Source organism: Zootermopsis nevadensis, unplaced genomic scaffold, assembly GCF_977971745.1.
Source record: "Zootermopsis nevadensis isolate Lab colony 2312 unplaced genomic scaffold, Znev_1.0 Znev_ptg000006l, whole genome shotgun sequence".
In the NCBI taxonomy this organism is placed as follows: domain Eukaryota; kingdom Metazoa; phylum Arthropoda; class Insecta; order Blattodea; family Termopsidae; genus Zootermopsis; species Zootermopsis nevadensis.
In genome coordinates, this window is record NW_028259138.1 from 14,210,922 (window position 1) to 14,236,935 (window position 26,014).

Consider the following 26,014-nt stretch of genomic DNA (forward strand, 5'->3'; position numbering starts at 1 on the left):
TCCAGCAAAATGAAACTTCGAGTCCTGCAGAGGCAAGAGTCGTATTCGCATGCCAGGAGTTTGTCACTGTGTGACATAAATATCGATGTCTCGTTTGAGGAATCACTGGAACGTCGTGTTTACGTTCTTGTACTTTCTGTTGATATTTGTCTTCTGGCTGGGGTGACACGTTTGTAATTCTCCAGCGGTGAGGAAGTGAAAATGTCATGTAAGGGGCACGCCAAAGGGCTGACTTATCGTGCAATAAATAATATGCAAGAGAACATTTCGGGGCAAAGACTATACTTTTTAAGAGAGTTACTCTTCCACAACTCCGCAAATACATTTTCCAATCTTTTGACGCGTTCTTAACTCAAAGCTGCAAAAATGCGTCGTGTCTGTGTGAGGTTCTGCCCTCATGTAGCAGTTCGGAAATCTCGTGATGGATTTTCACGAAATTTTACTTTCAGGAGATGTATTAGTTTTAGGTATATTCCAATTTTGGCTGAAATCGGTCAGGAAAAGGACGGTCGCTTACGTAAGAATCTGCATGCGTAACTTCCAAGTCTGAACTAAAATCCTGCAGGTAAATTAACGAGAACGGCAGTTAATATGAGATTTCTCGGAAATATGACCACAGGAACTTGTTTTACACAACACGACAAACCACTGGTAGCAACCTGTAGGGATCGGGAAGTCTCATGTCCATAGAAATGTATGTGAAAGCGAATTGTAGTTAAAATCACGCGAACTGAGGTACAGAATCTCTTGCAATAAAGTGAGGTCGGCATACACAGAGTAGGTCTAACTAAATTGTATACACTCGGCAGCAAAATTTGCATTACATTTGTTCTCCCACTCGTAGTAATGCGGACATGTGAGCCTCGGGCTAATTAATTTCCTGGAAGTGAGTTCTTGTTCAAAAGCAAGTGGTCTCTCAGCCGGCCAAGAGATTCCCGCCTCTTATGGAACGCCAAAGTGTGTTACTGTGTTCCCGAGAGCCCGCCATTGTTCGTGCCCTGAAACAGGTCTTTATTCTAATGTTTTGAAAATTCTGCTCCCGTTTACGCCTAGATCTTTGAATCACTGTGTTCCCTTTAGGTTCTCCAACTAAGATTTTTCCATCTGCCCCAAATTTGGGTTGTAATATTTCCCATATATATTATTCACGGCCGCCTGATCCCCATAATAATATCCGGTGAAGAATTCCAATTAGGAAGCAAGGGTAGTATATTTGGGTCTGGGAATTGTTTATCGCGATTTCCATGTAGTACACGACATAATTTAATTTGTGTTTGCTACACATATTCAAATTTTCGTAATTTCGTTTGTGTACTCTTATATTGATTATAGTAGGCTACATTACGTGTGTTATTTCTTAATTTTAAAGGCAGGTTCTTTTTCTAATTCCTTTTTGATTGATCATTGCTTTCGATGCCAAGTTAAAAGTTACGAAAGTGTAACTTGGGGAGCAGAAATGGGGGGGGGGGGGGGCTGGCGCAGTGGCCCTCAGCCCCAGTTAAACGATTTTATTATCAAGCAACGTATAATTGAGTTTCAGAAGCGCGACTGCAGGATGAAACAAGGAACTGGATGTACGTAGGAAAAGAGAGAGCTGTAAAGAGTCGAGAGTCTGTTAATACTCTGATAAAACGTAGTTTATTTTTATTACGATTCTTACCGAATGTCATCGATTATGTAACGTGATGTAGTCGTCATTTGCTATCAGTCGCAAAGAAATACGAACAGACCCGACTTAAGACTTGGACATTAAAACGGAATTAATTAGGCGTCCGTCAGCCTTGACCATAAAATAGCAGCCGAGCAAATTTTATTGGTTTATTGTTCATGTCCTAAAATGCGAAAGTAAATGTTTAAACAGGAAAAATTATAATTTCGCTTTGAAAAGTTTATTAATCCGTACTCTGATCATGTTCAGCGCGAAGTGCACTTATGCAGTTTGAATAAAAGTGGTACAATAATAACCTAATAAATTCCAATGTCTGCGAGTGTCCACAATCTACAGCCACACAGTTTTTTTCTTAATTTCATTTTTTTAATTGATTTCTGCTGTCCATAGGCCGCTATTAGAAGCTCTGACGTCACAAGTAGGAGGTTTACTATTCCAGTGGGTAATCACGCAAAAAATTTGTTATGTTTCACTAATTTGTGGACTGACTGAATCATAGAATGGATTTATCTGGGATGCATTGGAAAGGATGTGGAAAAGTAGTCCTGATTTAATTATAGGAGATGTCCAGAAATTTGTAAGGATAAGTTTTGGGGCACAACGAGAAGCTTCAATGACGTTGTCAACTTTCGGGACCACAAATTAACCCCGGTCCTCCTCGTGAATGCCAAGGAATGATGAAATTGTTGTCAACGACAGTAATATTTCGTAAAATTGCTAAGGTTTAATCTTGGAAAAATTCTCAGACGTCTTGATGCGTATGAAGATTGCAAGATTGTTATTAGGGCCAGAACTCTGATGTCCGAACGATATTTCTTTTGCCCCCATCCCTGAGGAGAATGATTAACGACAATAATTAACGCGGAAAGTTAGTTTCCTCGGACTTCATGGAGCGTTTTTGCTTAATATATTTGACCGTAGCGGAAACCATTGTTTCTCCATTTCTTGGTACAGGGCTGGAAATCCACTGTGTAATAACTACGAAAGAGGCCACACGTAGTGCAGCGAACACCGGGTGTTGTAAATAAAATATAACCTGGAAACGTTGCGTACTTCGCCGAAGTTAGTTAACCTATTCACTTTGTGCAAAGAGAGATTGTTTGCTTTCAAACATGGGATATCATATTAGATTTTCAGTAGCACAGTGAATAAGCAGCTTCATAAAATGATGTTAAAAGCGAACTTCAATTTAAAGTTCGATATTCGAAGCCGCTTCCAAGCTGCAGTTTCATAGTTTCAAGTTTGGTCACACTTGCTTAAAAACCATTCTGAGGAAGCCTCAATTTCTTCTTGGAGAAGACGGGAAAAGATATGGTGGCATCTGGGGTTTAATTACCAAAACATTATTCATCTTTATTTTTAATTAATATAAAACACTGAAATTTTTGTTTTTAAATTCCCTGTAAAAATAATCACTACCCACTATTGAATTACTGAATTGAAAAGCAAATTGTATATTTCTAGCAGCATAATATAGTTTTACTAGTGTTTATTTCCACACCGCAGATGTTATCAGTCCTACAGTGTGATTGACGCGTAACTGAATGTGGATTTTCCTAACAAACAGTCTTTTTAAAACAAACCACGTGACAAGTAACGGGCGTACTCGTTTTAGAATCGTCTCAGAAGTTGAAGGTTTTAAACGACTTTGCCTTATTATTCATTAGCGTTGCAGTTTTGAATATTAATAAGAATATTTTGAACGGAGTCTGCCTAAAGCGACGTATTCTCAACTTTACTAAAAGATATTATTTCGAACGTGTAGTAAACGGCTTGTTTATTTGCAGTTTGAAAGTGTCACCCAGAATACATTTGTATGTCGTTTAGAAATAAAAAAACTTGTGTTGTTTTGTTGACGTTGGCAGGGTTACAGTTTGTCTTTGTTTGATGTGACAATAAACAAAACCAGGCTCCACGTCTGCCTTGTTTATTTTATTATAACGTAAGTTGGAAGTGTGACGAGGATGAGATTGTCCGGCGAAACAAGCTCGGTTTTGGTAAAACAAGTTTTTAATCTAAATGCCTGCCGTAATTAGGTGCTGGAGGGGTTTCGTGAAATGCGCACACAGTATTCGTGCCATCAGCGAAATGTTTCTCTTTCAAGAACGGAACGCAGTACAGAAATTTTGTTTCACTGCAAAAAGAAACACGTGACGTGAATGAGACATGGCGATCGCACAAAAACCTACGTATTTCTAAACGAAATAGAGGGACAACCACGGTTTCTAGATGCACACTATTTTGATCGGACAATACGAAAATTGTAATTCACCATTATCCACTAAATTGCTTGGGGTTAGACAGTTTTAACGCAGTGATATTATGGCAGATACAGACAACTGTCGGTTTACGAACTAGTTCCGTTCCAAGACGTTGTTCGTTATACGTATCTTCCATTCCTGAGCTTTTACGATACGTATCGTATATGTTATCAGCCATTTTAAAGCATTAAAAAACTCTATCTATTGGCGACTTTAAGAAATTTTTGAATGAAATGTGACTTTCGTTATGGCGAATGTTCGTAAATCGAACGTTCGTAAACCGAGAGTTGCCTGTATTTAATTATGGTAAAGGTAGTTAGATCAGAAATGTTACTAAAAGTGGTAATTCCTTTGAAATTGAATAAATTGACTTATAGGGCAATATTCAGCGGCCTAAGTTGGTCAGAACAGCTGGCTTTGGTACGTGTTGGAAGTTGTTTGGTTAATGATCAGTTAAGGCGCCCTCGTGTATCAAAAGCGAGAAGATCTTTAGTTTTAGGACATCTCGGTTCTGGACCCCGAACTCGAGACGTATCGATCTTATCGCTTTGAGTAACGCCATCACCTGGCATCAGATGCCCGAGGAGACCGACAGACCTTGGCGAAACGTAATACTTCTAAACTTACAGTAGTCCTATATCGATTTTCAAGACCTAAGTAATTATTTTCGAGACAACATTGACGAATTAGCCTTAATCGACGGGTAACTTAAGCTTTAAAGAAAATAAATCACTTTATATTAAATGCCTTGAATAAGAGGAAACGGTGATTAATATTCGTTAAATCTGTGATTAATTACCAGCACAATCCTCTCCGATGATATCACTGTTTTAATATCAGATTGGACACTGAATAATGGATTCCAGTTGTTTTATAATTTAATCGCTGAATCTACACGCATCCTCATTTTAAATGTCTTTGATTGGCCGGTGATAAGGGCCCCAGCCAATAGGAATTACGTTTCTTTGAAGCGGTTCTTTCCCTGCACCACAGAAAATCACTAGATTTTCATTCTGACGAGTCACCTCCTTGGACTTGGATTTAAATTATTAAACATTTATTAAACAACGATTTTAATGCCAGCATCTCGTTCGCGTTTCTTGTTTCTTGTCTGTACCAAAACAAAATGTTGCAAGAGTCCCTTATTGCCCATGTACTTCGCACCTGTGATTCATACGCGTGCAGAATTGATTCTTAGTTAAGTGTTGACAATGTTCAAACCGCTTATTTTTATAAGGTACCAAATAAAATGTAAATGTAATCGTGTGTATAATTTTGAGGTTCTGTACCATTCGGGCGTTAGATTCAAGAGGGCAAAGGGGAATTATGAAAACGTTGTCGCACCCAGCGACAACCGAGCCGAGATCTGTGTCAGGTACCTCCTGATTACAGGCATCCCGTTATACACGTAGTAAGCCTCTCAGTTCGTAAGCCCCCCCCAAAAAAGCCGCGTGGCTCTGCTTTTGCGAAACTGCAACTGTCCGGTATGAGTGACATTCTGAATTTTCTGTTACAGGGGAAAAAATTGCTCTATTCTTGTCGTTTCAGTTTACGCGTTTTGCTTATAATGCGAATGTCCAGGTCTGTGTGTCAGGCAACTGCTACTTGGCTGTGTGGTAGAATAACGACGAGGGGGATTCCCCAATTAGTTAACTGGTGAGGTCCCATTATCGTTGTCCGATTTTAACCAAAGTTTGAAATTGTTCGACAGATTTTAGTAAAAATCCAAAATATTAGATTCAATAAAATTCGTTCAGCTGCTCTCTAGCTTCGACATACGGACGGATATACATATATATATATATATATATATATATATATATATATATATATTGACAGCTAACAGGTGCCCTTTTGCAACCATTACTTGCAACAGAACTTAAAATAGCGAAGACCTTTCAGCCCTCTTCATGGACAATAAGGACGGTGTTGCACTATTGTGAGTATTTGCAGGCTCTGATAACCTAACCTTTCTTTAGGCCTAATTCATGTAGCTAACTCTCGTTTCTGATGACTGTAGGTGCAATATTACACTTACTGGCGCGTGTTAAATACGAGACAGAGGTTAAGTGCAAATCGAGACTGATGTCACAACAGAGCAGTCAGCACTCCTGATTCGTATTCCCAAAGATACGACTTTCAAACGTGTGCTCGGAAATCGCCTAACCTGACTGCGATTCTTCGTGGGTTTTTCTCAGTCCCTCCAGCGGTAAGTTACCTAGCTCATGCCTATTACGAATTGTCTTAATATTATTGCAATCGGCACGCTAAGCTGTTTGAAATAATGGGCGAATGAAGTTGAAACATGATAATATATAATGCTGAGGTCTGTTGCATTCTAGATGTGTTACAAACTTCTTGTAGCAGTGCCACACCAGACTTCAGAGTGGAAAATGGAGGTCAAATGATCCTCCTAAAGTTGGTTAAGTACCTCCTGGATTGCTGTGTGCCATAACCCACTTAACAACAAACCTCATTTTCATCACGACGTAAACCGCGAATGAGTTCTTTGTTGGTTACTGCGCTGGTCTCTTTATTTACTCGTAATTCTGCTTGTTATCCTGTTCCGTGTCTTTCCTCAGGCCCCCCGTCCTTTTTTTCAGTTTCTGGTTACATGTGGCATTATTTGTAGCCCCTGTGATGTTGTGGTTCCAATACCTTTTGGTGCATTAGCTCCGGAGTGAAGTTCTGTTGCTCTCTGTATCTCCATGCCTTTATTGCATGGGGACTCTAAGAATCCCAGTTGAGTGAGGTCAAAGCCTCTTGCCTTTTGATTCATCGCATAGGAACGGAAAAAAAAAATCACCGTGTCCTAACATTGAACTGTGTAGCAGAATTTCTGCCGATCGCTAAAACATGAGACAGTCTCACTGTGGCGTCTTTAGTCAATTCAGTTTCGCAAGTGCAGGGAGCAGTTCAGATTTTGTTGAAGCTTGTTCACGGGAAAATTATAAAATAGCCATGCCTCGTCTTTGAAAGGAATAACCTCGTCGTTATTTAAGTTTAAATAGTCTGTTGACAGACTTACACCGATAGATAAGCGAGCGTCTATGTGCTCTTAAATTATAGCCTGACTCCGAAGTTAAGGGTTGCAAATTGACACGTGTTCGGCTTAACCTCGCTACTAGTTCTGCCTGGAAATTGCAGACGAACGTCCCCTGGTACTTATCTTCTTAAATTTATTTTATCCAAATTTTATTTTCTTTCTTGGGTTTTGATTATTTCAACGTCTCACTTAATTTGACATCAAAACAAAACAAACGACACTTCGCGAAACAAAGGAAACATGAAGTTAAATGACTTTTAACGTAGCATGAATTGATCGGAAAACCTATTCTAATCGCTTGAAATGCAGAGAAAATTTATTATCGTCTCTGTAAAGAAAGGCGTGTCTCGATTCCTGCGAGTGTCTGGTTTGCGCCGCCCTCAGCTCTCTAAGAACTTAAGAATCCACTAATTGCGTTCAACGAAGCGTAATATGGAAGCCATACGCTTGCAAGCCAATGAATTGTCCTAGCATCTCCAGTTAAAAAAACATATTGCATTTTATAAATCGAATCTTCGATATTTTTGTATGATTCTTTTGGAGCAGGATAGGCCTTTAAGTGCAAAATTGCTTATAGCTTTAAATATGATTGTTCTGGTTCATTGACAATCTGTAACATTGAAAACAGGCCCCTTGGAAATAAATTAATAGTGCATGACATTATTTAGTATTCTGAGTAGTGGCTTACCTATTTGTAGTAGGAGTTGAGGTAATTTATTTTGAAGTCTTTGCGGTCGAAGGCAGCAGTTTACATTTTTATGTAATCTTACTAGAGCCTGAAATCTGTGAGGTCTCGCAGTTTGGCGCCAGCTCCCTCGCGTGAATCCGTGTCGTGACGTTCTGGCTTTGCGTGCCTCGAGGCAGAAACGTGTGCGACCAGATCTTGTACTTGAGTTATTTAAACTACGTCCACCTTTGCCCAGCGTTTCGTGGAAGCGATACGGAGTTTGTGATATGCGCCATGGCAGATAAAGAACGCACTACTTAAGACGAGTGAGCCTTGGCGTATTCTGTAAACCTCTACCAATTACCAAAGTTATGTAGTTCGTAAGAAAACTTAATTTACTGCGAGTAACAAGGAAAGACAAGTCTGGAAGGAAACTGTGTTTCTTTTCTCTCCCATGCTGAACCTAGTACGTCGTCAGTTTTTTTATATTATGCCGCTGTATCAAACACACATGTTAGGACTATAAGACAGGAGCTGCTGATATATAGACTACTTTGTAACTTGTTATGCATTTAGAGGAGAAACACGAAATCCGTTCGATTAGGTTCTTACCAGAAGGAACAAGGAAGTCCCAAGTAGAATGAAAACCTACAAATGGCACAGGTGATGGCGAAGACGCGAATGAACGTTGAAATAACCACGTTCAGTAAAAACTATTTAGTGGAACGTCTAAATTATTTTAAAATAGTGATAATTGGTTTTGTTACTATTGATATGCCTACAGTCGTCTTCAGTGTATTTAGTGTAATTTTATTGACATTACTTTATAACTAACTTAACCTAACCTACCTTGACGCTTCTGACCCATTTAAGTAATCTTGCTCAATTGTCATTACTTTGAGATGCCTTTGGCCGCTGATGAGAACAAAGTTTGGTGGAAAAAGGGCCAACTCTCCTTCCAGAAAATAAACGCTGATTGCCATCTTAGCAGACGTAAGAAGTAAAATTATCCATGTAAATCTCTTTTAAATTAGTACGTGTTAACACGTGATGCCAGGAAGTTTAGGCGCTTTTCATTGTGTCAAGAAGATTCTACCTTGGGTTAAACAATAAGGTAACTTAAGCAGCATAACCAAAGCTGTACTTGAGTTAAAACGTAGATCCTGCCACCAGAATTGGTACGTCTGTGTCCTTACTGCAGGTAGATGGCAGAACGTTGGAATAGCCGTGCCCTTTTAAACTGAAAGGTTCGTTCTTTATGCACAAAAGCAGTTGCACGTGTTTTCGCTTTTAGTGCATATTTCCATTACAGAATTCCACGCGTTTTAAATGTGAAGTTCATGTATGGACAGATACACGCACTAGCATTACCTCCGAATGCGTTCATTTTACCCTGAGTGCGTAGAGCCACTCCCATTGTCAGAGTTAGATCTGCTTGGTGAAACGAGACCTTTGATTTTTTTTATAGAGGTTGGATGGAGTAAGATGTTTGTTAAGCAAGATTTTTTCTCCTCTGAGTCACATGTGAGACGATAATATTCATATGGGTGACACGCTGCCTGTAAACTTAAGGGAATGAAACCGGTTCAGTGTCGAATCAAATGGTTTAACATGCGGTAAGTCTGTGTGCTTTTCGTATCATTAATAGAAAAAACAGCTATCATATCCCTAAACAGCGTTGCCCAATATTGAACTTTGTACTGGAGAATTTGATTCTAAATGCACCTAAACTATGAGCCGGGATAGCTCAGTCAGTATAGTGACTGGCTACGGGCTGGGCGACTGGGGTTCGATCCCCGACGGGGGCAGAGGACTTTTCCTCTAGCCTCTGGGGGGCCCACCCAGCCTCCTCTACAATGGGTACCGGGATCCTTTCCCGGGGGTAAAGCCGGCCGGGGCGTGATGCTGACCACTCACCCCATCTAGTGCCGAGGTCAAGGAAGAGAGGAGTTACACCTCCTCTCCCCCCAAGCGCCTGCATGGCGTTCAGTGGGACAAACTTTACTTTACTATGCATCTAAACCAGTTGGGAACTGAATTATTAAATATTCATATTTAAATGAATTAAGTAGTTAAGGAGGTTAAAGGAATTTGAGAAAACTTTTTAAAATTTTGGGGTTTAATACCTCAGAGGTCCTCAGCCAATCAGATTGTTACTCGCTGTTGAGCCATTTTTGGGAAGGATGTCATTGATGTAGTTTTAAAAACTGATATTAGTTTAAACGCATTATGTAAAAAAAATATTGCGGTCCTAAAAACTAAACAACAAACATTGGAGCCCCCCCCCCCCCCCCCCCAATGATGCGCTGTCCAATTACAAAGCTGCACACGTCCAGATGATATTTACATTCGCGCAGCATCTGACTCATTGTTACGTTTGCCGCTGTTATTCCCACTCGCAAATTTTAAAAAAAAATGGCCACTGGATCTGCGTACAAAGTGCACGTCGTGTTGCTTCAAAAGAAAGCCTTTGATGTCAATTTTATTTCATATTCTTCGCGGACTATTTGTTAACAATTGCTGATTCGTGAAGGAGGTATTTTTCAGCTTTTTAGAACGAGCCTTGGACAGACCGCCTTTTCTTTATTATCGCGCTAGATTTCGTGACTTTCACGCAGCATTTGCGTGGTAATCAGTTGCTGTAATCTCATGCAACCTAAAAAACCTTAATTTTACCGTAGCAAAAACAAGTTTAGAAATATAACAGTGCCATTTTAGAAGTATAAAAAAAAGTAACGCAAGACAGGGATTCTGGGAGGTCTAATCGCTGGTTCAGTGAGGTTAGGTTAGGTTAGGCCTTTGCCCTATGTTACTGAGTATTGATCTACGCGTCAGTGTAAGACAAATGTTCATCATGTTCCCCACATTACTTTCTTACATTATGTATGTCCTTGAGTATTGGTAAATCCAGAATAGACGGTGCACGTCCTCGAAAAGGACCTCTCATAATTCAGTGTCATTATCCCTGCGTGTTTTGAGGGTTCTGGGTTCGAACTCTGCCGGAATACCGATTAACCTTATGACGATACGTTCTGCTTCTGTCAGGACCCACATTGCCTTATGCCATTGTCGTGAGTACCCGACGTTAAAGAAGTGAATAGACATGAAGGAGCCCAGTGCGGAGGCTTCCGTTGCATTCCAGAATGTTCTAATTGATATTCATTTGCAGACAAAGAGTGGCTTGATGTAGATGAAATGTTGCTAGTCACTTTACATAACGAGCTGAACGCGTCCTCGTTTGTTGCCAGTTGTGAGAATTCCGACCTTTCGCTCAGCCAATGACAACAATGAGCACTGATGCTCCTCGGACACTGCACACAAACGTGTTTTGCACCTCAACAATCGCTGACAATGTAGCTAATCGTTTATGTGTGCCTTCATGTTAACGCTAGTAAACTTATTCGAAACAAAAAGCAATTTCATTATTTGTAAATTGTTTGTAAGAAAATGCTTTTGTTTATCGTCTTTGAATATATAATATTTCTGCACGTAGTGAAACAATTTTGAGGGTATTTGTGTGGATTTAAACAAATTCCGAATTGTTGTACGTTGACGGCAAATAAATGTGAACCACTGTAAAGTCTCCTTAACACCCGATGTCAGAATTATAAAGTGTTCTTACATTTTAAGTGTCGTGGATGTGCTATGATTTATGCAAACGTAATGTCAGATGTTACAATGACTGCAAATTGTAGATTTGCATTGAAAACACATTGATAGTGACCATGCTTATAGAATTGTCACTTCAGTCGCCATAAATCACTGGTTAAATGCAAATGTATTCTGACCTGGCTTCGGGGTATGTTACAGGGAATTTCGAAACATGGCCGAACCCCGTCATTTGTTTGCTCACCGAGTCAGCCAGAGGAGAATATAGAACGAAATGGACTTCTCGGGGGATGCTAATTAGACGATGACTGATACACACAACACAATGCTTTAGTGGTAAGGTTTAGGCATAGGACTGAACCGAACCGAACGCGTTTGCCTTATGGTTAACCAGTCATGTATTGCGTTCAATTCGAAAGATGGCCGACATTTTCATATACCAGGCGTAGCAGACAAATGCTAGGATGACCACTTCTCTTCACATCCTCACGAATCTGGTATCCTCAGTCGGCCTATTATTTGAAGGGGTGTGTAAAATCTGTATAGGTTTTAAACGACTGTTAAACCTAAGTATATTATCTTGGGTTAGCGTATATAACGTTTATGTATCAACGATTCTCATTGTAATGTTGAATTACAGAAGTGTTAATTATTATTTATTTTTCGTTGAGTGTGATGTGAATCAGAAAGAAGGACGTACGCTTTAAAACAACTTCATGCCTGAAGATCTGCATAATCGATAGGCGTAGCGACAATCTCTTGCAGCTCTCTGCTTTATCGACCTGCTGATGGTGATACGCGTAAAACTAACGTACGATCACGCCACCCCTGAAACAGCTGAGCAGCGAATCAGCGAATCAGTACTAGCCTGAGTTGCACTGTTTCTCGATTATCGCCCATTTATCTTTATAATTGTGGCTCTTAAATATTCTTACAGAATTGAGAAAGGTCAAATGTAGAATTAAAATTCTTGTATGACAAATTTAAATTTCGTTCTTCACTGAATGTCTTTGGCAGTGGTATTATATGGATTTTGTCAGTCTGTTAAAATTCTTAAAAACCTTAGAAAAACTACAAATATTTGTATGATGGATCTGTGATCCTCAGACAGAGAACTGCTGGATCTTCCAGTGTCATCGGAATAGAAGTGTCGTCCATTTTGACCTGAAAACAGATGACGTTCCAGCGTTCAAAACGAAGTCACTTTTTGAACTTTTGTGAATTTCTCTGAAATCAGAAAACGGGTGTTGGATAAACCCAAAACAAAGAAAGCGTTGATTATACATTCATTTCTGAGTCACACCACGCCTATCGTAATTAATTATCTTGTGACGAGATTGAAAGAGGCTATCTACTTATATACGTAAGTATGTATACGTGGGGCAGATTTTTTTTTGGATACCGCACCGTGTTTTTAGCAAAGGATATTTATTGCATTGTACTTAGCGGGATCAATTAGTAATCTCCTAAATTAATAGCGAAGTCGTAATTAAACCGAGGCTTCACAATCACAAAGTCTCAGGACATTGATATTAAAGAATATTAAACAATAAATATTTTTATATATTAAGAACATTATCATTCTTATTATTATTCCACCCGTTTGGTATTTTCGTGTTGTTTTCCAGATGTCATCATTTGTGTATAGTCACTGATGCCTTTGTAATTAAGCGACGTGTTGTTAGTAACACTCGCATATTAAGGACACTTATGTTAATCGTTCTTCGCCCTGTTCATTCCAAATGCATTTTTTGTTTCCCGAAGCTCCTCATAGACAAACATTGACACATACGCGCACAGACTCGTGCATCCTAGCTTCTGGGAACGAGCCATCTGTTACAGGGCACAAACACACACCTGCGTTACTCGGTCCGGCTGGCTCGTACATTGCATGGAAAGACCCAAATGAGAGAATTGAAGCGTTCTGCTGCCCCCACACCAAAAGCAAACCCGGAACACATGGATCTCACTGCCCCTCGCGTCCGATGTGTTACGCCAGCAGACTCTGCGATGCTGGTGTGTGTAGCTTCGTTACGTTGGGAATTCGGACAGTCGCTGGCCAATTATTGTTGCAGCTGCATTTTCAACGACATTATCAACACAGACAAAACCTCCCTGCCATCCTCCAAAGCAACAATTTTGGTTCTCAGTTTTCCCTAATTTTCTTCCGGTTACGACGTTAGGCCAATGAATTACGTGTTTCGACCGCAATATTATAACTGTTCACAGCAGCGTCACCAAATCGCATGTTTTAAAGCCACGGAAGGATTCCACCCCTTCCCCCCAAAAAAATTATTTGTCAAGTTATACGGTTTCTCTCTCCGTATGTAATTTTAGATGTCAAATCCGTGGTTGATTTGCTTGTTCCGGTAAGGTGCTTAATATTGCAGTTTCTTTTTTCTTATTGAAAAGTGCCCTACAAGTGCAATTACTTCATTTTTTAATGGAGTTATTTACATTCCAAATTGATCTAAGTTGTTACGTTAAGTAGGCTCAGTCTAAACAATCACCCGAGTCACATAAAGCACCAAGTCATCTGCCTACAACAGTGTATTAATTCCCTGTGTTGTTTTAGCTTGAAGTTAAATTGAATTTGAGTATACTGCATCTACTTGCAGTAAATTATTTTATTCATATTAATGTTAAATAATGTTTGTTTTAGTGGGCGTCCTATTCATATTTCTAGATTTATTCTCTGGCACTTTGATATATCACGATTTAATTTTGATTAATGAGTCAGAATAATTGAAATAATTGAAATTGTTTGTGTGTATATGTTTGCATACAGCTCGGGAATGGGCGTACGGATTTGCACCAAACTTTACGTGTTTATTCATTGAGACCGGGAAATGGCAAAAGTCTGAGTTCGTGTCCCGGCAGAAGTGGTTCTTGTGGCAGGTAAACAAGCTCCATAGAAACATGGTATCGAAGGGAGTTCACAGAAACATTGGTTAAAACTCCGATAAAACTGTCCTGAGTTCCATTCCTGGCGTAGATGTCTTCTGTGTCTTGGAAACTAATGATTGTAGACGAAGATAAATAATTATATTCAAGAATTATATAATATAATTATATAGAAGATAGATAATGCTGGTATTGTCTTCTCGAGAGGAAACGTCTCATCCCTGAGGAGAAGTGACCTGGTGAAATTGTTTGTCTCTGTACTGAACACCAATTGTGGTAGACGATCGAAGACAAATTTAACCACCACTGTTTTGTTTGGGGAAGACATTGTACTCCAAAATTATATTCTGGGACAAGAATACAGGTTAAGTATTTAAAGAAGAATTTTATAGTAGCCAGAAATGTAACAGAACATTGAAAAGAGAAGGTGCATTTGGACTAAATGGTCGCTTTCGTTCGTTAAAAATTTATATTTTCTTAAAGGTTAGAGAAATATTTGGATAATATTCTGTTTGTCGCGTAAAGTCAACCATTAATTTCTTTTTAAATTTCTTCTTCTGCGTCCGAAGAATGTGGCGCCTCTTTCAATGAAGGTCGCTGCAGGCGGAGTGGGAGACCGTGGTTAGGATAGTCGGGGCCTTAAGTTTTATTTTCCGCTCACTCAGAACTTCAGTGGATTCCGGTCGATTTTGTTCCGGGTTGCGGACTACAAATTGCATAATCTACTGTTACTTCTTAGTTCTGGGGTTCGGAACGCGCTGTGGTCTACATCCGCCTCCTTCCTGATTTTTCCTCTGTGCTCATGTGCAAGGACAATTTTATTTGTGCATATAATGTGGATTGAATATTACGTCAGAGATGAACTCGCCAACTTTCTGTGGTGTCCAATTACCCTGTTCAGTAACGTAAAGCGTGTAAACGCGTTTATCCCTTAATTAAAAATATCTGTACGTCATTATGTGCATGCAACTAATCCCGGACTGAGCGGATGGGCGACACGTAATTCAGTTCGACTGTCAGGCGAAACTAGGTTGGTAATACAACTGAATCCTTGTTTCCACATTTGTGTCTGACCCCCACAAACTCCTGCAAGTATTAAGTCTTGCACAGTTCTGTCAATGAGTTAAAGTGAGATAATTATATGTAGAAGTTCTCAGAGATAGTTGTCAATAAACATATGTAATGCCCGTGGAAGAATTCGTGTTTCCTCATGCATTATGAGTCTAAGAAAAGGCTGACTCCTGATATTTATATTTATTTAGTGTTCTGTCTGACGACAGGTCCATATGAACAGGATCCTTCCATCCTTTTCTCGGACTGGGACCTGTTCATATACGTTCTTGGCAGATGATCCAGAAGTGGTTTGCCATTGCCTTCTTCTGTGTGTGAATGGAGTAATTGTTGGGATGCCACGGAGGAAAACTCCGTGTTTCCTAGACCACGGCCTTGCCCAACACAAGTTATAAATTTTAAAAGGCCGATTCTTCGGCCTTATGTTCTCTATAAGATAGATTTGTGTTTGTGGGGCTGAGTAAGAACATGGATGATGACCTTGTGGAGAGGAACATATTTGCGCATTCTGAGAAAACCGCGAAAAATGGCAAGCCGGATCGCCACAGAAGAACGCAAAATTCCTCGTGCCATTTGCGTCATACAGACTTTTAACTCGATCATATTTGGGCCCGGTGACCTTGTAATTGTTTTCAAATATTCCAGTTCTTAGTTCAATATCGTTTAAGAGTCTGAATTTCTTACGAGTTCCTCTTTAATTATTTCATCGCCTTTTAAGTAAATTGAAGGGAAGATGCAGTTTTAAATAAAGGCCAGTTTAACTTTAAATAAAATTCTCTGTGGCGGAAACAACCTGCAGGCCTTCAGTGCTGATGATAAACTTTATTCTTTTATTCGCCTCTCCCTTATTTTCGAGATATTTTTATTTCGTGTTCTGCCTTTTTGAGCTTCAAAAACAACTTTTTCTTACTTCATTGCCTACAACGAAGCAAGAAGAGGAAGGAATTGAGCGTCGAAGAATTTCGAGGAAGGTATTTTATGTTCTGAAGTGAGTTTGTAAATGCCAGCGTTCTTGTTACGTGCAACTTGAACTGAATCCGGTCATGCCCCAATTAATTACGTAGCCAGCAGTTTTACTCTCGTCTTGCTGCCATTTTACGCAAATATGCAGTTGTTATTCGCCACATATCGGCCAGTGGTTATTCACGATTTGCAGTTCTCACTAAAAGAACGCTCCTTAACCGAATAGTTTTCACGTAATCCGTTTTTTTTCTTCTGAATTTGGTGTCTTCGAGCGTGAAAAGATGTAGTTTTCTAGGAACGCGCTGCAGTAGTAAAGCAAAATTTGTCAAAAAATGTAATTGTTTACTGAGGAAACTCATGTCCTAGTTCTTTTTTGCTGTTTTAAATGCTAAACTGCCTTGACGGAGCCATCCTGTGACGCATGATTTGTCTCCTTCCTGGAAGATTAGGTTAAGGCGTTGCACCCGGTAAGTCGCTAATACTTTGCAGCTAGTACGAAGGCACGAGCCACGTAAGACGCTAATGAAATTCACCGAAGTCCACAAAGACTATTAATTTTTATGCAGTGAATGTGTCTAAAGGAACAGCAGTGTTTTAAATATAATTTTAGTACAGGGTGATCGGAAATTTACGTTCTATCTGACAAATTAATTACAATTAATTTAGAAAAGAAGATGAGGCTTACATTTAAATCGCTTCGATGATACATTAACACCGAAGGTTGACCGAAACGGTTTCTGTCCTGAACGCTTCGAGTGTCACCACAAACGGTTCACCAGAAGAGGTAATGTCGATTTGTTTGCCACAGGAGACTCGGGAAACGTTTCCGAAAAACTGATTCTGGCAAGTCTAGTACGAAGGAGATGCCAGGTGGCGTTCGGCAATGAACACTCGTTGGACCTGCAAAAAAAAGTACATCCTTGCACATCGACTGTTAGAAGATATCGGACCAGTTTCTTAATCAGGAAATCTGTTCACGGCAATAACGTTCTGAGGAAGTCCTGGAAAGTTTGGCTTGAGCTGCAAACGTAAAATATTCTCTTGACACTAAAAAATTAGTTTATTCTAGAAGTTTATAAAAAATTTACCGTATTTCCTTCAATCGTAGTTAAAGGAAAATGTTTTAGGTTAAAATTGTCTTTCTTCCTTCCTTCATATTTGTGCAAAGAATCAATGTGGAAAGTAAGGTCCTATACCAAATACTAAATAAAAGCCGTGATGATTTTCTGCATATTCACACCTTATGCGATTTTGGGAAGAGCTTACTCAAGTTATAACCAAACAGCTACAAAACTTTGTAAATTATTGTAACCGATATTTTCAGTACCTGTGTCCGAAAATTTTTAGATATGTCGCCAAAAATTGATACCATTAGTAAAGGAGTAGTTATTTTACGAAATATCACGACACTTAATTTTACATAGTTTACCAGTTACCAATCTCACGCGAAAAAATAATAAATATCGATTTGTTGTTTTATATTCTGCAGGAGGAAAAGTTTAGACATGGAGAGAGGCAGGAATGCACAACAAGCCTTGCTTCCCCTAAGGGGAGCGTGGGTGGTCTACAAGAAGGCATGACAGCTGTATATATAATAACTGACAGTTGAGCTTCACCACCGCAAGAAATGTCGTGAAGGGGTTGGGGGTGGGGGTTGCTGCTTGAATGAGTGCATTGAAGTGGGGCAATTGAAGTGCGGGTTGAGGACCTCCTTTCTGAATAGAGCAAGTGAGACTGGAGCACTCCCTAAGAGCAGGGCTTTGACACTGGCTGTTCTAAATACAATAGACACTAAGTTTATGAACCTTAACATTATATGCCATAACACAAGAAACACGGAGTTTCCCACACGTAAGACTGGAACGGTGTTTCCTCCGAACACGCGGAGCGTGTTGATATTGAACATCAACTGGTAGAAATGCATCATAAATTCGCTTCAAACTCAAATAGTTTCGGTCGTCTTTGTTAACGATAAGTACTCTTTAACTTTTGGTTGTCTGAAGAAGATTTGTGGGTTGTGGATACCTCGGCTGAGAGTATTATTATTCAATGATGTTTTACTACGAACAGACAGAAAGACTGGACGACTGCCTTGCCAAGCTCCTCGACCGACTGGCCGATCGTTTCACCGACCAATTGACCGACTGACTGAACAATCAGTCGATTGTTTCGCTAGTCGGTTGACCGACTGCGCAATCGAATGTTTTTCCTTCTGTCCAGTGACCCTTTGGCTCGGTCAATGGACTAAGTAAAATGCGCCAAGTGACTTAGACAAAGCAGAAGCCATCGGCTCCAAATGCATTGTCTACAAAAGGCGAAGATCGTCGTCGCAAAGAGCAAGACAAATATTGGCCACGTCGAATAGAAGAGATGCCTACGGTGGGGGGGGGGGGGGGGGAGAGAGAGAGAGAGAGAGAGAGAGAGAGAGAGAGAGAGAGAGAGAGAGAGACATCGAATTCTTTGTGTTTCATTCTCTCGTTCGCTGTTCTTACGTCTGGAATCGCCGTGGGACCGCGAGGGTTTCTTTTCTACATCCTGAAAGAACATTTGCATGCAAATAAAAGAATATTTACAAGTAATTTATCGTTTTATATATTCGGACTTTATATATATATATATATCTGCGTACCTCGGTAGTTTGCTAAGAAAAGGCACTCTCTCTTCAGAGCTTGGCAGACGAACTCCCTTAATTCTCTTATTACTACTCGCCAGGTCAAAGTGACGGACTTAGCCATACGTAGGATGAGAAATGAGCGTAGTCACTGGCATTTAAACTGGATCATTGAACAGAATGTTTACGGTTCCTACGGAAACTGCAATTGCAAATCAATTTTCTTTGAACTGCATTCGAATAAGAAACTTATCGTCCTGTTTCCCCCACGCAAGGTTTTTTTTTGTAAGTCGTTGCTTTATGACATTGTTGGTCTGTATCTGAAGACGAAAATGTCACATAATAACACACGCCATGATCTTGCACTGTTATTGAAATTCCGAACATTGTGTTATATTTTATTTTACAACACAGACATTCTGAAACGCATAAACATTTTAATAGCTTCTTCGCAGGGCAATATATTAAACGTAGTTGTTTATTCTAAGCTGCAGAAGTACGGACGTTGTTACGACAAAGCATGAGTCACGCCCTGAAAGATTTTGTTTTGAGGCGTAAAATTTCCATGAACTACTAAACTCATACGAAATGTGTTTTTTTTTCCATTTTGTTCCCATAATATCGGAATTACCCGCAACATTTTCTCATTTCTTGTTCCTGTATATTCAGACGTGCTATAAATATTCTAAAATTATGTTTTAATACCTCTATATCAAGCATTAAGATTTTAAGTATTACTGCATAATTTGTGAAAATTGAAATGATTCTGCATCTAAAATAAAGTTTAAACTAGGCTTACTTTCTTATCGTATCACGGAATATTGTTATATGTTTCATAAGACGTTTTTGCATTTCAATATAATTTAATGTTTTCTGGACTGTCATTGTTGCAAGTTATGGTGGAAAATGAACGAGACAGACTTACGTTAGCAAGCAATTTACATTAGAATACAAACTATGAAAGAAGAATCTGTCCCAACAATGTGTTTTATCGTAACGATCAACTTAAACAATCTAAATTTGAATGTGGATTTCTCAATCCGATGCTTGTATGCGGTCATTAAATCAAAATAATGACACCTGGATGTCAGTCTCAAAACATGTCACTGGCCTGAAAAGTCGGATACTTTGCTCAGGTCTTCCGTTATTAATCTACGCGGTATCAACTGCTGCTGATTTTGTCGTTAAGAATTAATTTCAATATAGGACGATTCGTATTTATGGTATTTATTTGTGACCAGATATAAAGAAAGAGACTTTACGTTTAAATAAGACAACGAAAAATCCGGTCTGCTGAGGCATCACGCCTGCCCTCTCGGATGTTCTCTAAAAACTAGTTCTGCAGAACAAAAGAACAGCATTTCGGAAATGGGCGTCCGCTCACTGTCAATCGATTTATATGCAAAATGCATTAATTCCTTCGCTGTAGCATTACTTAAAGATACAAATTTGTCCAATGGACGCACGCAAATATCAAATCAGCTGGAAGCCACACGAAGACGTCCTTGTGATTGATTTTATTTTCGTTAAATATTTGTGTGTGCCTGTATTCGGTGTTCTGGAATAGATCTGATACGAGACGAATCGTGTGTCTATTCTTATGAGTATGAAGGTGACAGGTAGTGTGTAGCTACGTTTCAGAGATGTTCCTGCCTCCATCATCAAGGTACAAAAACCCATAAGATCGATCATCGTCATCTCGATTTTGGTATCTTGTTCCTTCACAGGTGCTACCAACATTTCGGAGGAATATATCCCCTTCACTTCAACGATGTGCAAGTTGGAATTTGGTCACAAACCACAAGACATGTTAGTGGCACAATTTAAGCAGTTTTATTCTTACTGTTAAAATTCCTTAATAAAAAACTATATTTTGCCAGAAACTGAAATGGGCCTCGTCTTTTCCCCAAAAGCCTACCGGCGAATGTCGCTCAGTAATTTCCCATCCAGAACGGTTTCAACGGTAGAACTTTTAATACACTTTTAATTCAACGAACGTATTAACAGGGAAATGAATTGTTTAAGTAAATAAGTGTTGCTCTTTAGAAACAATTGTTCTTACGTTATTAAAGACGGACGTCAGTACTAAGCGTTGAACTGTAACATCCTCTTAAGGTACAGTTATCGAAACTCTGTATGTTTGTAGGCTTCAGGATTGGACGTAGGAAATGGAAAGGAAAAGATGGCTGAAGAACTCCTCGGAGCTTCGTAAATTTTACTCAAATCCGGGATGATTAAATAGGGGGTATGTAGCACGCGGTGTGACGAGAAATGAAAACAGTTTTATCGGCGTAGAGTGCGGATTATAACGGAATAAACTGGCATGGTTTGGTCTAAATTTGCCTTATTTGGGATACTGATTAGTGGCGACGTCTTGTGAATGCATTACTGTAACTGTTAGTTCTGTAAGAGTCAGCAGCAGATTTTAACTTCTCAATAAGGATTTTGTCTCACTCAGATAGTAATTATTATATTGTACAGATTATAGATTAGATTAGGCTGTAGATTATAAATGGCTCAGTTTCTATATCTGAAACACTAACAACACTCGTGCATGTGAGATTGGCTGTAAAATTATATTCCGTTTTAATAAGAGTTTTTATTCCTAAAATAAATCTTGAGCATTATTATTTAAATCTTTCACGGTGTCATCGTGCAAAATTATCATTAATGACCATGGACTAGAGCCTGCGGCTTTGGGAACGCCCGGGGGGGGGGGGGGGGCGTCAAGCAGATTGACCTCTGAACCACGACAAAGTAGGACAGTGGAAAGAACAGAAGTTTCCCTCTTCCTTTTCTTAGAGGAAATATTTTTTTATAGGTTGCTGCTCGAGCCGTTTGGCAACAGAGCTGTTTCACCTTGCCCAGGGATCCATCTGTCGTATAATAAAAGGTTGCCATAGCGATCCTTCATTCTTCACCATAAAATGAAATTTCGGACGACACCGAACATAAAAAAGGCAACAGTCAAAATGTTACGCCCAGTTAGCTAGCCGTCTGGGACGCCAGTCCAAAGCTGGGAACGTCACTTACGCGCGAGATAAACGGAAACGTCCGTCTCCGCTGTAGGAGGGCCTTGCGATATTAATTCCTAATTGTGAAACAAATTATGGAGTCTTAATTAGATGAAACGTATGGTTTTCATTATTATAAATTCCCATTATCTTTCGCTTCTCGTTAATTGGTTTAGTGTCTCATGTAATGAATCCACCCGTAAAACAGGCAAATACTTTCTTACTTTCTCAGTGGAGGCGAGTCCTTCCAGAGAAGCCAACATTCGCTCAGCCACTCTAGAAATTCCCAACATTTTATGGAACCCAAAAGTTCATTACCTTGTTCACACGAGACCGCCACTGGTCCCTGTCCTCGGCCAGATTAATCCAGTCCATACCACCCCATCCTATTTTCTTAAGATCCATTTTAATATTATCCTCCCACCTACGTCTAGGTTTTCCTAGTGCTCTTTTTCCTTCTGGGTTGCTACAAAAACTCTGTAAGCATTCCTTTTCTCTCACATGCGGACTACATGCCCTACCCATCTCACCCTCCTTGACTTGGTGAGGAGTAAAACTCATTATGCAGCTTTCGCCAGCCTCCTAGTAATTCATCCCTCATAGATAACAGACAAATATTGGCTGTTTTCTGACAGTTTTTAAGGGCAACGTGAAAATATTTTCTCTATAAATGTTTATTGTACACGGATCGCTGGCAGAACATAAGTTGCCTTGACTCTGTATTGTAATCTCATTAATGAAGTTAGCGAGATCAAGGAAAAGTGAGAAGAAATTTGCCGGATCTCGAATGAATGAGGCACAGATTTCGAATATGATGATAACCGATGCATTGGGTGGATGAGATTTAGTCTCTTAAACGTGAGACTAAGTAAACGACCCGTCCCAATGGAACATCCCGAAGATTCTACAGAAGTGTTCGAGGGAGTTTAATACAGACTCGAAGTGATTCCTCTGACTCGAATCCAACTCAAAATATTTTCCACTCTCAAAACATTTACTTTAATCCGACATAAGGATTTTGGTTTCAGATGTTATAGTTGTGACTTCGACAGGCAGAAACGAGATTTTTGAACATTACTGAGGGACATGATCCAGAATGTTTACGAGTAAGTTCATAGACTGGCGAATCTTAAACGGCGTTTGTACCTTTCCATGAATTGTGTACTTTCTCCATTCACAGTTTTAATCTTCTGGTTATATTTAAAATATTTCGTGTTGGAGAGATGACTGTAGTCGACTGTATACGAATTTACTAAACATTACGTGTAATTGCTGCTGATAAGCGTGTTTATGCAAGGGGAATCAGCGTCTGATAGCCACAACAGATAAGAAAATCTTCATGCCTCCGGAGAAGGAATTTGGTGTTTATTACTGGACTGACGTGGCTGGATTTCCTTCAATAAGCTCCGTTTCCATTTGGTCCAATAACCAGCCAATTACGTGTGATTTCAGAAGTTCTCAGGACGACGATGGTATTCTAGGTTAACGCCATGTGGTACGTGAGTACCAACATTTCGGAGGAACACACTGCGTCCATCTTTAACTTTCAGTGTGAAGGACTTCCGTTACTCTGAAACGTTTATATCCGTCTACAAGGCAACGCGGCGTCTCAGTCCATAACTCACGCATCCATCACTTGGTTTCTCGAAACAATTCCCTGGAAAGTATTCTGAAACGTAAAATATTTTCAACTGAGCAGTAGAAAGAGATGTAGTGTAAGAGTGATGCTAGCAGAGAACAGTAAAGATGAGTCAACAGGACAAAAGAATTCTGCTACAGGCTTGCCAAAATAACCTGGATAAAGCTGTGTCTCGAATAAATCTGTGGATTGACTTCAAATGCCATGAACAGAGACAAATTATTTTTACGAGTCCTTCTTCAGAGTACGTAAAGCACAGTTTAAAATCCTCGTCTGTTTTACGATGTTCCAGTTGTTGGAAGCAACATTTTACGGAGTTTCAATCACTTATTCCTTTTATGTAAATGTTGGCACTTGAGAGGAGGAATTGTACGTAACACGTGACAATCGAATGTAAACAATTTAAGTGAAACAATTGGTCGACAGAGGAAAAAGCCAGGACTGCAGCAGGAGTTGTTGAAATGTGGGCAGGAGTACAAGGGCCTTCGAGCGAGTTTTTCTCTGCAACGTAACAAATTGGCGAGCTCTTGTTCTCGTGCGTGGGAGCGGCTTCACGCGATGACTCTATAAGGAAGGAGACGTTCTGAAGTAACGAAAAGAGGGCAAACTAGGAGTGAAAGCAGAAGGGAATAAACGGAGGGAATTAAGTAGAAAGCAAAGAGCTACAAAAGAACTGTAGGAAAGTAACGTAATGAAAAATTAATGAACGACGAGAAGAAGTTGGAAATGGTGAAATAAAAGCGATGTGGTTAATACAAGACGGAGGGGGGGGGGGGGGTGGTTGCAATAGAAAAATACGAAGAACGTTGTAGTCTATTTAATCCCGGTGCGTTACATAACAGACTGGGATAAAAACGTAAATGTTAATGGACTTTGGAATCTTTTACTTTCGATATTAGTCGCATTATCCACATCGGACTACCCGATTCCTCGTCGTAGGCGCAAAGTGCGAACTCTGAACACATTCTTCGCAAATACCGCTGTTTGCTGTGGAGACGCAGTAAAGTCTCGTAACTCAATTGCTCTGTGTTTGTTCAATCAGTATTTACAATTATATAAAATTATAACACTTTTCTTGTCAGCTGCCGATTATTTTTGTGCTCTGAATATTATTCATCAGATGGGTAAAATCGAACAGTGAATTTTAATGACTAAGATGCTTCTTCCTTTTGTATGGGTGCGAAACATGGTCTCTCACTCTGAGGGAGGAACACAATTGCAGGTGTTTGAGAATTGGGTGTTGAGGAGGATATTTGGGCCTAGGAGAGAAGACGATGGGGTCTGGAGAAAACTGCATAATGACGAGCTTAAAAATCTGTACTCCTCCCCCAATATTGTCAGGGTGATTAAGTCGAGAAGAATGCGATGGGCTGGGCATGTAGCGCGCATGGATGGTACAAGAGGTGTGCACCGGGTATTGGTCGGGAAGACTGAGGGGAAGAGACCTCTGGGGAGACCTAGACGTAGATGGGAGGATAATATCAGGCGGGATCTATGGGAGATAGGAGTTGAAGGAGACTGGGTCCGGTGGAGGGCTTTGGTTAGTTCGGTGATGAACCTTCGGGTTCCGTAAGCCATCTGTTTGGTTGGGTCCACTATTTGGGAAGCCTGAGGGGAAGAGACCGCTGGGGAGACCTAGACGTAGATGGGAGGATAATCTCAGGCGGGATCTATGGGAGATAGGAGTTGAAGGAGACTGGGTCCGGTGGAGGGCTTTGGTTAGTTCGGTGATGAACCTTCGGGTTCCGTAAGCCATCTAGTTAGTTAGTTAGTCAAGATGTTTCTTCCCCGCCTTTAGTCTTTAAATTTCTTCTCACTTTTTATACACTTCCACATCGTGTTCGTGACAATAATTCTATCATCTTTCAAAATCTGCTTTAATCACAGTATCCGCTTGTCTTATTAAACCATCAAAATTTAGTTCCCTGTATTTTGGGGGACTTTCCTCACCCCGGTGACTTTAATTTGTCTTATTTTAATGCTGCATGACTCGAAGAGTTCTTAAATCTTCGCAAAACAACCGAATATCAGGGCGACCGGCCTGTGTGACGACGCACATTCACGCGCCATCATTCTAACTTAATGACTAAATAGACCGCTTAATGTTGTTATTTCCCAGCAGAGGATGTTGACAGCAGACATTAATTATTCTGCCTCTCGTTGACATCGTTCCAGACTTCTGGTTGTCATATCAGGGGTTTCAGATGAATTACAGAAATAAACAGGGAATGTAATGCTGTCATCGCTTAATCCAACCGCACTGTCAGGAATGTGAGGCAAACTGTGGCCATCTCGCCCGGTGCCGCGTTAGTGACCGCATTTGCTAGACAAAACCACTGCACAGACAGAATTAGTGGTATCACATTGGTTTGTTCGCATATCAAGCAGTTTATAGGTTACCGTCATTCTGTTTTTCGTTTTCATGTAAGATGTAGGTATATTATACACTCACTCAAAGTTTTAGGCGTAGGGAATCGTGGACTGAAAGTCATTATGTTCAATTACAGTGTAAATGAATCTCCCCAGAATTCCACGACATTGTTCTGGGGTGATTTTAATA

General features: G+C 40.0%; 1 protein-coding gene and 1 long non-coding RNA gene across 7 annotated transcripts in view; both read left to right on the forward strand.

Annotated features, from left to right (window-relative positions):
- The window catches only part of Gfrl (Glial cell line-derived neurotrophic family receptor-like), a 557,991-nt gene that overhangs the window by 308,216 nt on the left and 223,761 nt on the right, over positions 1-26,014 (forward strand). The gene's annotated exons all lie outside the window — the stretch shown is intronic.
- LOC110831161 (uncharacterized) lies at positions 5,957-11,907 on the forward strand. The gene is made up of 2 exons (XR_002543487.2): positions 5,957-6,139; positions 11,454-11,907. It is a non-coding gene; the product is annotated as an uncharacterized LOC110831161 (long non-coding RNA).